Source organism: Bos taurus, chromosome 21, assembly GCF_002263795.3.
Source record: "Bos taurus isolate L1 Dominette 01449 registration number 42190680 breed Hereford chromosome 21, ARS-UCD2.0, whole genome shotgun sequence".
In the NCBI taxonomy this organism is placed as follows: Eukaryota; Metazoa; Chordata; class Mammalia; order Artiodactyla; family Bovidae; genus Bos; species Bos taurus.
The window spans coordinates 60895958-60910428 of record NC_037348.1 but is presented as its reverse complement, the minus strand read 5'-3'; the positions used below and the strand labels follow the sequence as shown (position 1 = coordinate 60910428).

Sequence of the window (14471 nt, the reverse complement as noted above, 5' to 3'; positions counted from 1 at the left end):
GAGACCAGGATAGAGTCTCAGGGGCTCAGAAGAGGAAAGAGGGCTGATCCCTTCCAGAGGGAGCAAGCCTCCCCTCCCCAGCCCTTCGCAGGCTCTTTCAGCCTCCTGTGGGCTCTGCCTTTGCCTCTGGTGCCAGCCTGTTTGAGCTCTGGAAGAGCTTACTTCAGCCACAATCCACTCTGCCCACACAGGCCCCAGGGAAGGAAGACCCAGGCTAATAGCAGGCCGGGCTGCAGAGGTTTGTGACACAGACTCACACCTGCTTGGGGCTCGGGTCCCTCTCCACTTTCCACTTCAACACTCTGCAATCCATCAGCTGCCACTCAGCATTGACACCCAGGCCCTGGGCTCAGATCCAGCTTGTCTTAGTCCTTCCTGCCTAGGGACTTTGGGCCAGACCCTCGGGCTCTCTGAAATGGGCACGTGATAGCCCTGCTCTCATAGGGGCATCACCCAGCACAGATCCTGGCCCTCAGCAGGTGCTCAAGTTCACCAACACCACCTGCCCCTTCTTCTTCCACCCGAGGGTGGATCCTGCCTCACCTGTGAGCCTGAGACTGAATGTGAAAGACTCGTGAAAGCAAAAGTACTAGTCGCTCAGTCGTGTCCATCTCTTTGCCACCCCATGGACTGTGCCCGCCAGGCTCCTCTGTCCATGGAATTCTCCAGGCAAGAATACTGGAGTGGTTGCCATGCCCTCCTCCAGGGGATCTTCCCTATCCAGGGATCCAACCCGGGTTCTCCTGCATTGCAGGCAGATTCTTTACCATCTGAGCCACCAGGGAAGCCCATGTATTTAATTCATGCTCACATGATGTTGGTGAGGGTGACAGAGATGACAGAGGCTGGTGATAGCTTCTTTTTGGCTCCTTGACATCCCCCAACATAAGACAGGAGATGTTCCAGGCATGCTGCCTGCGTCCCACCCGCCCCCTCTACCTGATTGATGTGGTTGCTGGGATACGCAGCGGGGCCCAGGTGGAATCTCTGGTGGGAGTGAAGAAGGGCTGGCAGGATGTCAGGGAGCAGGCAGGAGATGCAGGCGGCAGAGCCTCAGCTCAGGGCAGAGAGGCGGGGGTGCAGGGGGCTGGGGAATGCATTAGTCACCTCCCTGAGGTCCCCCTCAAAGCTGCTGGAAGCCAAGCCTTAATACATTTCTAATCACCTCCGAGAGCTCTGTGTTGAGGAGATGGATACGGAGCTGTAATGGGGTCTGGAGAGGACTAACAGTTTCGGCTGCTGGCTGCTACCCTGGGTGGGCCTGGGGCTGGAGCAACCTGCTCCCCACCCCCTCACTTTCATCCTCCCAGGGAAGGAGACTCCTCCAAGACTAGGTCCCTGGGATGGAGGCGAGAGGGAACTGGCCCTGCTCATTAGGCTGCCCACCTCCCAGCTGCGATACTCAAGCCCTGGATGACAACCTGGCTCTCTCAACATCCCGTGGAGTATTCTGTCACAGGACTTGCTGAAGGAACGCAAGCAGCAGAGTGGTGCAGAAAGGAACTAACTGGGGCAGTCCAGGCACGTTCTGGCGAAGTCTGGTATCAGAGACTCACCTGTGAGGTTACATTTTACAGCACTCACAAGAGAGATGTGCAGATCAAGGTTCCACAGCGGGGACCAGATTCAGACTTAGCACTATACTACTCTTCCCCCAGTGGGAGGAAAGGAGTAGGGGTGAAACATACTTGTTAAAAACACAGGGGTAAGAAAATTCTGCTTCCAGCCAAGATGGAGTAACAGGGACTAGACTTACCCTCCCAAGGGAAACAATAAAAAAGAACAAAACGCGGGGAAATGTTTTCCAAGACACTGGATATCAGGCAGTGAGGGACAGTGACCTTGACAGATGGGAAGCAAGGCAAGAAAGCCCCGCCTTTGACTGTGTTTACCGCCTGCGAAGTTTCCAAGCGGCAGAGCAGGAAAGGGGAATCCAGGCAGAGCCTGGTGGACTCCGGCACTGAAGAGATGGGACTGAGCGTCTGGGCAGCCTGGGGGCAGCTGGAGAACCAGGAGGCAGAGGGTGGAGAGGAGAGAGCTGGACAGAGATCTGTAAAAAGACCACTCAAACATTTAGCAGAGGACTGGTGAGCACAGGTGTGTGACGAAAACACCCAAGGCAGCAAAAAGAATCACCAGAAAAGATGACAGGGAATAATGCCTGGCATTCATACAGGCCAGAAATAGTATCTGTTTCCACCAGCCATTTTGAAAACTCTCATAATTCACAGGGTATTGAGAAGAACACTCAGAGCAGCCTCACCTCGGTAATGGGAAAATATTACTCTTGGACTAAAAATGGCTCTGGTCCTGCCTAACACATCTTAAAAGCAAGACCCAAAAGGATCAAACTGTTTCCAAGTAATGTAAGTGCATCTCAGAACAAAGCTTGAGAATATTTACAGGACTACGAAAACATCTAGCATCCAACATGGTGAAATTCACAATGTTTGGCATCCAATCAAAAATTATCAGGCATGAAAAGCAGCAGGAAGATGTGATTCATGAGAAGGAAAAGCTATCAATCAAAACCAGCCCAGAGCTGAAGCAAATTTAGAACCAGTATATGAGGACATTTGAACATTGTTATAATGGTATCCCATATGTTCAAAGGGCTGTGGGAAAAACTGAACATGTTCAGAAGAGGATGAAAATATTTTTAAAAAGACCCAAGTTAAACCTCTAGACATGAAAACTACAATGTCGGAGGTAAAAAATACACTGAATAGGATTAGCAAAGATTAGATATTAAAAAAAAATGTTGGTGAACTTTAAAGATACATCAGTAACAATTATCCAAAATGAAACACGAACAGAAAAAAAGATTTTAAAAAAGTGAACAATCATCAGGGAGTTGTGAGACTATATTAGTTAGCATAATAAATGGTACGGACCTAACAGAAGCAGAAGATATTAAGAAGAGGTGGCAAGAATACACAGAAGAACTATATAAAAAAGATCTTCATGACCCAGATAATCACAGTGGTATGATCACTCACCTAGAGTCAGACATCCTGGAATGTGAAGTCAAGTGGGCCTTAGGAAGCATCACTATGAACAAAGCTAGTGGAGGTGATGGAATTCCAGTTGAGCTATTTCAAATCCTAAAAGATGATGCTGTGAAAGTGCTACACTCAATATGCCAGCAAATTTGGAAAACTCAGCAATGGCCATGGGACTGGAAAAGGTCAGTTTTCATTCCAATCCCAAAGAAAGGCAATGCCAAAGAATGGTCAAACTACCGCACAATTGTACTCATCTTACACGCTAGTGAAGTAATGCTCAAAATTCTCCAAGCCAGGCTTCAACAGTACGTGAACCATGAACTAGCAGATGTTCAAGCTGGTTTTAGAAAAGGCAGAGGAACCAGAGATCAAATTGCCAACATCTGCTGGATCATGGAAAAAGCAAGAGAGTTCCAGAAAAACATTTATTTCTGCTTTATTGACTATGCCAAAGCCTTTGGCTGTGTGGATCACTTCAAACTGTGGAAAATTCTGAAAGAGATGGGAATACCAGACCACCTGACCTGCCTCTTGAGAAATCCGTATGCAGGTCAGGAAGCAACAGTTAGAACTGGACATGGAACAATAGACTGGTTCCAAATAAGAAAAGGAGTACGTCAAGGCTATATATTGTCACCCTGCTTATTTAACTTATATGCAGAGTACATCATGAGAAATGCTGGGCTGGATGAAGCACAAGCTGGAATCAAGATTGTCGGGAGAAATATAAATAACCCATAGGCAGATGACACCACCCTTATGGTAGAAAGTGAAGAAGAACTAAAGAGCCTCTTGATGAAAGTGAGAGAGGAGAGTGGATAACTTGGCTTAAAGCTCAACATTCAGAAAACAAAGATCATGGCATCTGGTCCCATCACTTCGTGGGAAATAGATGGGGAAGCAGTGGAAACAGTGTCAGACTTTATTTTTTGGGGCTCCAAAACCACTGCAGATGGTGACTGCAGCCATGAAATTAAAAGATGCTTGCTCCTTGGAAGAAAAGCTATGACCAACCTAGACAACATATCAAAAAGCAGAGATATTACTTGGCCAACAAAGGTCCATCCAGTCAAGGCTATGGTTTTTTCAGTAGTCATGTATGGATGTGCGATATGGACTATAAAGAAAGCTGAGTGCCGAAGAATTGACGCTTTTGAACTGTGATGTTGGAGAAGACTTTTCAGAGTCCGTTGGACTGCAAGGAGATCCAACTGGTCCACCCTAAAGGAGATCAGTCCTGGGTGTTCGTTGGAAGGACTGATGTTGAAGCTGAAACTCTAATACTTTGGCCACCTGATGCCAAGAGCTGACTCATTTGAAAAGACCCTGATGCTGGGAAAGATTGAAGGCAGGAGGAGAAGGGAACAACAGAGGATGAGATGGGTGGATGGCATCACTGACTCAGTGGAGATGAGTTTGGGTAACTCCGGGAGTTGGTGATGGACAAGGAAGCCTAGCATGCTGCGATTCATGGGGTTGCAAAGAGTCGGACACAACTGAGTGACTGAACTGAACTGAACTGAATATACATATAAATAGAACCACCAAAGGAGAAAAGAGAGAGGGAGGAACAGAAAAATGTGTAAAGAAATAATAGAAAACTCAGAACACAGTAATAAAAGAATAATAATCTAATTAAAAATGAGCACATGACCCGAATAGGCGTTTTTCCAAAGAAGATATTCAAATGGCTAACAGGAACATGAAAAGGTGTTTAACATCACAGAGCATCAGGGAAATGAAAAGCAGACCACAGTGAGACATCACCTTGTGCCTATTAGAATGACTAGTATCAAAACAGGAATGACAAGTGTTGGTGAGGATGTGCAGAAAATAGGTTACTTGTACACCTCTAATGGGAACGTAAATTGATTCAGCCACTATGGAAAACAGCACAGGGATTCAAACATTAAATTAAAATTTTAACTAAATTAATTAATTTAATTAATAAAATTAAGTTGTATATTACTACTACTAAGTCGCTTCAGTCTTGTCCAACTCTGTGCTACCCCATAGACGGCAGCTCACCAGGCTCCCCCAACCCTGGGATTCTCCAGGCAAGAACACTGGAGTGGGTCGCCATTTCCTGCTCCAATGCAGGAAAGTGAAATGTGAAACTGAAGTCACTCAGTCGTGTCCGACCCTCAGCGACCCCATGGACTGCAGGCTTCCAGGCTCCTCTGTTCATGGGATTTTCCAAGCAAGAGTACTGGAGTGGGTTGCCACTTCCTACTCCAGGGGATTTTCCCAACCCATGGATCAAACCCACATATCCTGCATCTCCTGCATTGGAAAGTCAATTCTTTGCCACTAGCACCATCTCGGAAGCCCCATGTGTGTGTACATATATTATTAGTAATATAATTATATAATATATATATATATATATATATATAATTCAGACATTGAAAAAGAAGGAAATCTTGTCATTTGAGACACATTGGAAGGACTCTGAGGGCATCATGCTAAGTGAAACAAACCAGATAGAGAAAGACAAATACTGTATTATCTCTCTTATACATAGAATCTTGAAAAAAACAAACAAACAAACAAACATATAAACAGAGCAGACTGGTGCTTTCCAAAGGCAGGTGGCTGGGGAACTGGATGAAGTTAGTTAAAAAGTACAGACTTTCAGTTATAAGATAAATAAGGTCTGGAGATGTAATGTCAAGGACAGTGACTATAGTTAGCAATACTGCATTGTATATACAAACGTTGCTAAGACAGTAGATCTTAGAAGTTCTCATCCCAAGAAAAACAGAACTGTAAATATGTGAATTGACAGATGTTAACTAAACTCATTGTGGTAATCTTTTTTGCAATATATACATGTATGAAATCATTGTGTTGTATACCCTAAAAGTATGCAATGTCATATGCCAACTATATCTTAATAAAACTGGGAGGAGGGGAGAGAAAGAATGGCAGAGAACTTTCTCAACTGTGATGAAAAGTATAAACTCACAGATACAAGAAGCTCCCAAACCCTAAAGATGAGCAGCATGAAGAAAACTACACTAAGGTACATTATAATGAAAGCGTCCAAAATCAATAAGGAGAAAACTGTGAATAGCCAAAGGGGCGAAAAAAGGCACATTATGCTGGAAGAAACAGGATAAGGATGGTAGCAGATTTCTCAGTGGAATGAGTGGAAGCAGGAAGATGGTGGAACAATATTTTTAAAACACTGAAAAACAGTCAACTTAGAATTCTATGCTCAATAAAAACTAAGTATTCAAATAGGAAAGCCAGGGGACGTCCCTGGTGCACTTTCAGCACAGGGAGCCCTGGTTCAGTCCCCGGTCGGGGAATGAGATCCCGTCTGCTGCAACTAACGAGTTCACAAACTGCAGCTACAGATCCTGCATGAGGCAGCAAGCATCAAAGATCCCACACACTGCAGCCAACACAGGCTCAGCCAAATACACAAATGCATTCAAACAAATATGAAAGCCAAAAAAAGACATGTTTCCCCAGACATACAAAAGCTGAAAGAATCCATCACCAGCGTTTTGCACTACTAGAAATGCGAAAGTCTTTTAGGCAGAAAGAAAATGATAACGCATGGAAATATGGATCTACACAAAGCAATAAAGAGCACTGGAAATAGTACCTATATGGGAAAATATTTAAGTTTTTTCCTTACTATTTAAATCCCTTTAAATCCTGACTTAAAAAAATAATAACAATGTAACATGAGGTTTAAAACATATGTAGAAATGAAATGTGCAAAGTCAATTTAATACCACAAAAGCTGAGAGGGGAGAAATAGAAGTGTATTGTTATACGGTTCTTACACTGCATGTTAAGTGGCATAATACCACTTGTAGATAGACTGTGATAAGCTAAAGATAAATCCTATAAAAGCAACCACCAAAATAACAAAACAGTTACAGCTAATAGGCCAAGAGAGGAGATAACATGGGGAGAATTAAATTCTCATTGAATCCAAAAGAAGGAAGAAAGAGAGGGAAAGGGAAACAAAGAACAGATGGGACCAATAGGAAACAGTGAGATAGATAGGAAATTTAAACCCAACTTTGAAGACAGTCGGGCTTCCCTGGTGGCTCAGATGGTAAAGAATATGATGGCACCCTACTCCAGTACTCTTGCCTGGAAAGTCCATGAACAGAGGATTGCAGTCCACGAGGTCGCTAAGAGTTGGACACAACTGAGCGACTTCACTTTGACTTTTCACTTTCATGCACTGGAGAAGGAAATGGCAACCCACTCCAGTATTCTTGCCTGGAGAATCCCAGGGACAGGAAAGCCTGGTGAGCTGCCATCTATGGGGTCGCACAGAGTCAGACACGACTGAAGCAACTTAGCAGCAGCAGCAGCAGCAGTGCAGGAGACCTGGGTTCAATCCCTGGGTCCAGAAGATCCCCTAGAGAAGGGAATGGCTACCCACTACAGTATCCTTGCCCAGAAAATTCCATGGACAGAGGAGCCTGGTGGACTACAGTCCATGGGGTCACAAAGAGTCAGACAGGTCTGAGTGACTAACACTTTCACTTTTCATATAGACGATTACATTAAATATAAGTGGTTTACACACACTCCAGTCAGAAGGCAGAGATTATGAGACTGGATTTAAAAAAATAAGCTGAAGAGGCACAGAGATCTGAGTCTGAATTCTTCCAGTGGCCCTGGGCATGTGACTTTGCCTCACTAAGCCTCAGTTTCTTCACCTATAAAATGGACCTTAAAATGGCCTATTCCTTGGGGCTGTCATAGGATTAGGAAGTGAGATTCTACGTCTTATTCAACCCAGGGTCTGCCTGGTACTTCCTGACCATTTGATAAAGGGCAGCAATGTAAAGCAACTGAGCACAAGTTGAGAAGGTACTGTGACATCTTGAGAGAAGAGAATCAGAGTGGAGTAAACAGAGATGGGTTTCCATCATCTCAGAGTAGAAAGAGCTGGGTTCAGACCCTCCAAAGCTGGGCGGAGCAGACAGCAGGTGCTCCACAAACACTCAAGTGTTCAGTTGGAAATGTGCAATCCATCTCCAAATGTCCTGGCTCTCTCAGCTCTGGGAACTGCAATTGTTTCAAGTCAGATGGAATATCCTGACTCTTAGCACACTATCTAGAAATTTGGTCTACAAAACTTATTACAGATTTTTACATCTTCCTTAACTTCTCATTACACTGCTGCAAAACTGTAGCACTATATGCTCTCCTGAGGCAAGTCTAATTAAAATGATAAAATATTTAAATCTTTTAAATGACAATTCAAAGCACACCAAGACAAGCCCTTTGGTTAAAAACATCTGAGATGATAGACCATTTGTATTTTAATGATAATTCTTGCTTAAAGAAAAAGGAGCAGTCACTGGCTGTGGAAAACATTTTCTAAGCAGCAGACTTCCAGACTCCCTAGAATTCTCTGGGCAGCGCGTGCCTCCTCTGGGGAGGGGAAACTTCTGCTGGCTTCCTGCAGATCTTTCAGAATGCTCCCTCAGGCCTTTGAGTATAGCTATGACCATTTCAAGAGATAACAGACTCATCTCTTCAGCTTGACCAGAAGCCTTTTGTGGGTTTTTTTTTTTTCCCCTTCTGTGAAAAATGATTAAAATACAAACTAACTGTGAGCATCTCCAGGTCCCAGGGGAGGCAGGGTGGGAGAAGAGGGGATGGAAGTGGATGTATCAGCATCTCAGCTATGATTAGATCATGCGTCTGTCTTCTAGAAAGACCCACCCAAGGGAAGATCCATCCAGATGTGACTGTGTCTTCCCACCAGCAAGGACAAGCTTCTAACAGCTGGGCTACGGAGGGAGACAGCGGTGGGGAGGCCCATGGTCCTCAAACCCAGGAAGCCCCCTCAAGTCTCCCCAGCAGGCAGTGACCCTCCTTTCCTAGGTTTCACAGCCCTTTGCCCTCCATAAAGCAAAAAACTGACTGTCACTTGCAGCGATGTGGATGGACCTAGAGGTTGTCACACTGAGTGAAATAAGTCAGACAGAGAAGGAAAAACAGTGGACAAGGTCTCTTATACGTGGAAGCAAAAAAAAAAAGTGATCACGAACTTACAAAACAGAAAGAGACTCACAGACTTAGAGAACAAACTTATGGTTGACTGGGGGAAGGATGGGGATAAGGTATTGTTAGGGAGTTTGGGAAGGTCATGTACACACTGCTATGTTTAAAATGGACCTACTGTAGGTTTAAACAAGGACCTACTGTATAGCACACGGAACTCTGCCCAGTGTTATGTGGCAGCCGGGATGGGAGGGGGTTTAGGGGAGAACGGATACCTGTACATGTAGGGCTGAGTTCTTTCACCGCGTACCTGAAACTGGCACAGCATTGTTAGTCGCTATACCCCAGTGCAAAATAGAAAGTTAAACCATTAATTTTAAAAATTAAAATAAATATAAAAAATAAACTTAGCATGTAATTAATATCAAAACAAACCAAAATAACTTACTGTCTTTCTAGTTAGTACCTAATAGGCTGAACGATAAGAAATTGTCACTTTGTAGGTCAAAATGGTCAAATATCAGCAACTTCATACGGTTCAGCCTGATAAAGTTTTGGTCTAGTTACTTAGCAATAATCTACTTCTCTCCTGGGCTTGGAAATGTACAAGGTGTTGCCAAGCTCTACACACATCTGTCTAGTCTAGAGATCCTTACTGCACTGGCAGTCCCAGGATGAATCCAGTTCACAAACCTATTCTGTTTGGTCCGGGTGTAGCCTGCCTCCAAAGATGTCTGCCATCCATCCTTTCCCCCCGGGTGTGTGTGCTACTTTCTACATGAGAGGTGGATTCTGATTCTCCTGTCCTTCAATCTGGGCTGCACTCAGGATTTTCTTGACCAAATGAATGTGCAGTTTGTGACATTCTGGGACTTCCAAATCTGGAACATAAGAAACTTCGTAGGGTCCCCCTGGGAATGCTGATTGGAGAGGTAAGGCAGTACCAGGCAATGACCCCGAGACCACCATGTGGGGAGGGGTGGGAGGAGCCCCACCTGCCTAAAGAAACATTTGCAGGATGAAAGTCCAAGTGCAGAGAAGGGTCAGGCTGCACAACGGTGTTAGACACACAAGGAAAGCTGTGATGCACGTCTAGACTTCAGCCCCGCGGCCCCAGATGACACCATCACAGCACAAACTGCCCAGCCCACTTCTTTCCAAATTCTGGTCCCATGAATGAAATGATTGCTTTAAGCCACGAACTAGCTGAAATTATATTGAAGTGAAAGTCACTCAGTCATGTCTGACTCTTTGCGACCCCATGGACTATACAGTCTATGGAATTCTCTAGGCCAGAATACTGGAGTGAGTGGCCTTTCCTTTCACCAGGGGATATTCCCAACCCAGGGATCGAACCCAGGTCTTCTGCATTGCAGGCGGATTCTTTACCAGCTGAACCACCAGGGAAAGCAATAAGTAATTAAAACAGATCACTTCATGGTTGGTCGGTTGAATTGGGGGATTAGGCCTGACATAAGCAAGAGTATTGGAGTGGGTTGCCATTTCCTTCTCCAGGGGATCTTCCTGACCCAGGGATCAAACCCAGGTCTCCCGCATTGCAGGCAGATACTTTACCCTCTGAGCCACCAGGGAAGCCCAATAAATACACCACCATGTGTAAAATAGACAACGAGTGGGAACCTGCTGCCTAGCAAGTAGTACCAGTCCGCAGCCTGTTAGGAATCAGGCTGTATAGCAGGAGGTGGGGTGAGCGAGCGAACCTTCACACCTTCATCTGCTGCGCCCCACCGCCGGCAGCCTCCCCCACTCCCACCCCATCCATGGAAACACGGTCTTCCACGAAGCCAGTCCCTGGCGCTGCTGTGTGCAGCACAGGGAGTTCAGCTCGGTGCTCTGTGATGATCTAGAGGGGCGGGGCGGGGAGGGGAAGGAGGGGATATATGTACATATGTAGGTGATTCACTTCGCTGTACAGCAGAAACTAACACAACATTGTAAAGCAATTATATTCCAATTAAGAGAAAGATTTTAATTAGCTGTCGACATTGGAAAATCCAGACTGCTTGGAAGCATCGGCGTTTTCGGTTTTCTTAAAACACCCACAAGCACCTGCAGCCCCCGGCCTGTGTGTCTGCACAGCACGAGCACGCTCCGGGAGCTCAGGGCTGCTACCTGTCCAGGCCAGGACCCTGCCCCGGGTCACCGCAGTCCCCCACCCCATCTTGCTCCACTCCATGAGTCCACCCACCTGGCCCCAGTCCCCCCTTCCCTGCCCGCTGGCTTTATCTCCACTACCCCACGACCTGCTGCTCGGCCCAAAGGAATAAGTGCTTGCACCCCTCATTCCCAACAAGAGACACCATTCAAGTCCCATCCGTGTCACGTCATTGCCCCAGCCTGGAGGGTCCTCACTCCTTTGTCTACATAACCCGCTATGCATCCTTCAAACTCAGCTCAATTGGGACCTCCGGAAGCCTCCCTGAACCCCTAAGCTGGAGGAGATGCCTCTTCTGGGGTACAGGGCAACTGCGTTTACTCCAGCCTGTCACATTATCACACGGCAGGGCCTGTGACCCTCTGCCCCTCAGTGCTCCAGGGGGAGGGCCTGCCACACAGGAGATGTTTGCTGAATGACTAGATGAACAGTTCCACGAGGAAGGCATTGTGTCCCCATTTCACAGGGGAGAAAACTGAGGTTTAGAGAAGTGATCTTTCCACTGCCTCTCAAAGACCAGGGCTCACTAACACAGGAACCAAGACTGCACTCTTTAGGGATCTTAAGACCCTATTTTAGGGCTTCCCTAGTGGCACAGAGGATACAAATCCTCCTGCCAATGCAGGGGACATGGACTCAATCCCTGGTCCAGGAAGATCACACATGCCGGGGAGCAACTCAGCCCATGGGCCACAACTACTGAGCCTGCGCTCCAGAGCCTGCAGGCCACAGCCACTGAAGCCCACGTGCCTAGAGCCTTCTCAACAAGAGGAGCCACCACAATGAGAAGCCCGAGCACTACAAGGAAAAGTAGCCCCGCTCGTTGCAACTAGAGAAAGCCCATGCAGCAACGAAGACCCAGTGCAACCAAAACATAATAAAATAAATAAAAATTTTAAAAATATGCTATTATAGGTTAAATTATGCCTCCCCCAAAGATATAGTGAAGTCCTAACTCCCAGGACCTGTGAATTTGAACTTACTTGAAACCTAGACAGCATATTCAAAAGCAGAGACATTGCTCTGCCAACAAAGGTCCGTCTAGTCAAGGCTATGGTTTTTCCAGTAGTCATGTATGGATGTGAGAGTTGGACTATAAAGAAAGCTGAGCACAGAAGAATTGATGCTTTTGAACTGTGGTGTTGGAGAAGACTCTTGAGAGTTCCTTGGACTGCAAGGAGATCCAACCAGTCCATCCTAAAGGAGATCAGTCCTGGGTGTTCATTGGAAGGACTGATGTTAAAACTGAAAATCCAATACTTTGGCCACCTGATGCGAAGAGCTGACTCATTTGAAAAGACCCTGATGCTGGGAAAAATTGAAGGCTGGAGGAGAAGGGGGTGACAGAGGATGAGATGGTTGGATGGCATCATCGACTCAATGGACATGAGTTTAGGTAAACTCCGGGAGTTGGTGATGGACAGGGAGGCCTGGCGTGCTGCAGTCCATGGGGTCACAAAGAGTTGGACAGGACTGAGCGACTGAACTGAACTGAAAATAAGATCTATGCAGATGCTCTCAAGTGAGGGTGACATTAGTAGGGTGGGCCTAGTCCAATATGACTAGTGTGCTGAGAAGAGGAAGAGAAGAGACGCAGAGACATGGGGAGAGGGCCAGGTAACCACGGAGGTAGAGACCAGAGTGTGGCTGCCAGCCATGGACACAGTGATTGCAGACCATGAAGTTAAGAGACAGGCTTGGGATTGTCCTCCTGGGAGCCTTCGAAGAGACCACAGCCCTGTCAACACCTTGACTTTGGACTTGGAGCCTCCGGAACTGGGAGAGATTACATTTCTGTTGTTTTAAGTTACCCGGATTATGGTCATTTGTTACGGCAGCCATAGGAAATGAATACAGATTTAAGAATTTGTTTCAAAATGTATCTGATCATGATACTTCATGTTCCTTGGAGGCTTGATGATTCCCTGAAGCTGATCCATGGAGGGTCTTGGGTCCCCCCTGTCCCCCAGCATCTGGACTGCTCTGGGACGGGAAGGACAGGTCTGTGGTCAGCAGACGAGGCTCCCTTCCTGGCTCCCCTGCCTGTCAGCCGAACCACTCTTTCTCTCCATCTCCTCCCTGCCTGTACCTTGAGAATAATAAAGGCACCCACTCCGGCTCCAAATGTCCCACCTGCGGCAGGGGTGGTCTGGAAGAAGGGAGAACCTCAATTTTAATTTTTCTTCTTTTAAATTTTATTTACAATACTGTGTTAGTTTCTGCTGTACATCAAAATGATTGAGATATAGATACACAGATAGATAGACAGATAGATATCCTTTTTCATATTCTTTTCCATTAAGGTTCATAACAGTATTGAATATACTTCCCTGTGTTATAACAGTAGGACCTCATTGTTAACCCATTCTCTGCATAATAGTTTGTATCTGCTAATCGCAAATAAGGATCTCTATTTTGGAGCAAGTTCCCATTATTCTGGGCCTCAACATTTGAATTTGCTGAATTGATACTGAAGTGACTTCCAGGGACAACATGGCTTTTTATGACCTAACAGGGACCAGAGAGCCAAAGATTTGCTCCATCCAGAGAGGTGGGAGGGGAACAGCCCTACAGTGTGGGTTTCAGGCCCAGGTCTCAACCTTGACTGCACACTGGGAGCAGCTAGGGGATGACAATAAAATACTGATGCTGGCTCCCAGCTCCAGACTCGGATGGGAGTGTCTAGGGAGGGACCTGGGCAGCAGGACTCTTAAAAGTTTCCAGGTGATTCTAATGGTCGCAACATTTGGGAACTCCGGGGTTTAGATTTGTCACTGTAGGGACAACAGAAGACAAAAATAAAAGTGAGTTCTTATGCCCTAGGCCTGTTTTTTTCTATAGGGGGTCACAACCTAGAAACATGTGAACAGGGCTCCTTGTACCTCTAGTTCATTCCATGTGTTGGCCCAGCACACAGTAGGTCCCTTAAGTGTTCCTTCCCTTTCCTCAGTCTGGCTGTCTCAGTATCTCCACATTTCATGCATGACGGAAGCTCAAGGACTTACTCCAGAGCAAGCGCTCCAAGAGTCCCAGGTAGAAGCTGCAGGTTCCTTACAAGCTCATCTCAGAATGTCACTCACACTACTTGTCTTGGTCAGAAAAGTCACTAAGCCGGGCTCAGATCAAAGGGAGGGACTCAGATCTCCCACCCCCTAATGGGTAGCCAGCAGGCGCCTCCAGGAGGTAGGGAAGGAATGGTTGGGGCCGTTTTTGGAGACAGGCTACCCATTGCCAACACAGGGCTCTGAGGATCGGTCTTCAAGATCTGTGCTTCTCCCCTCCTCCCGGCTACCAGGGGT

General features: G+C 46.2%; 1 protein-coding gene across 1 annotated transcript in view; it reads right to left on the bottom strand.

Moving 5' to 3' along the window:
- Positions 1-14471, bottom strand: part of C21H14orf132 (chromosome 21 C14orf132 homolog) — a 47187-nt gene that overhangs the window by 28564 nt on the left and 4152 nt on the right. The gene's annotated exons all lie outside the window — the stretch shown is intronic.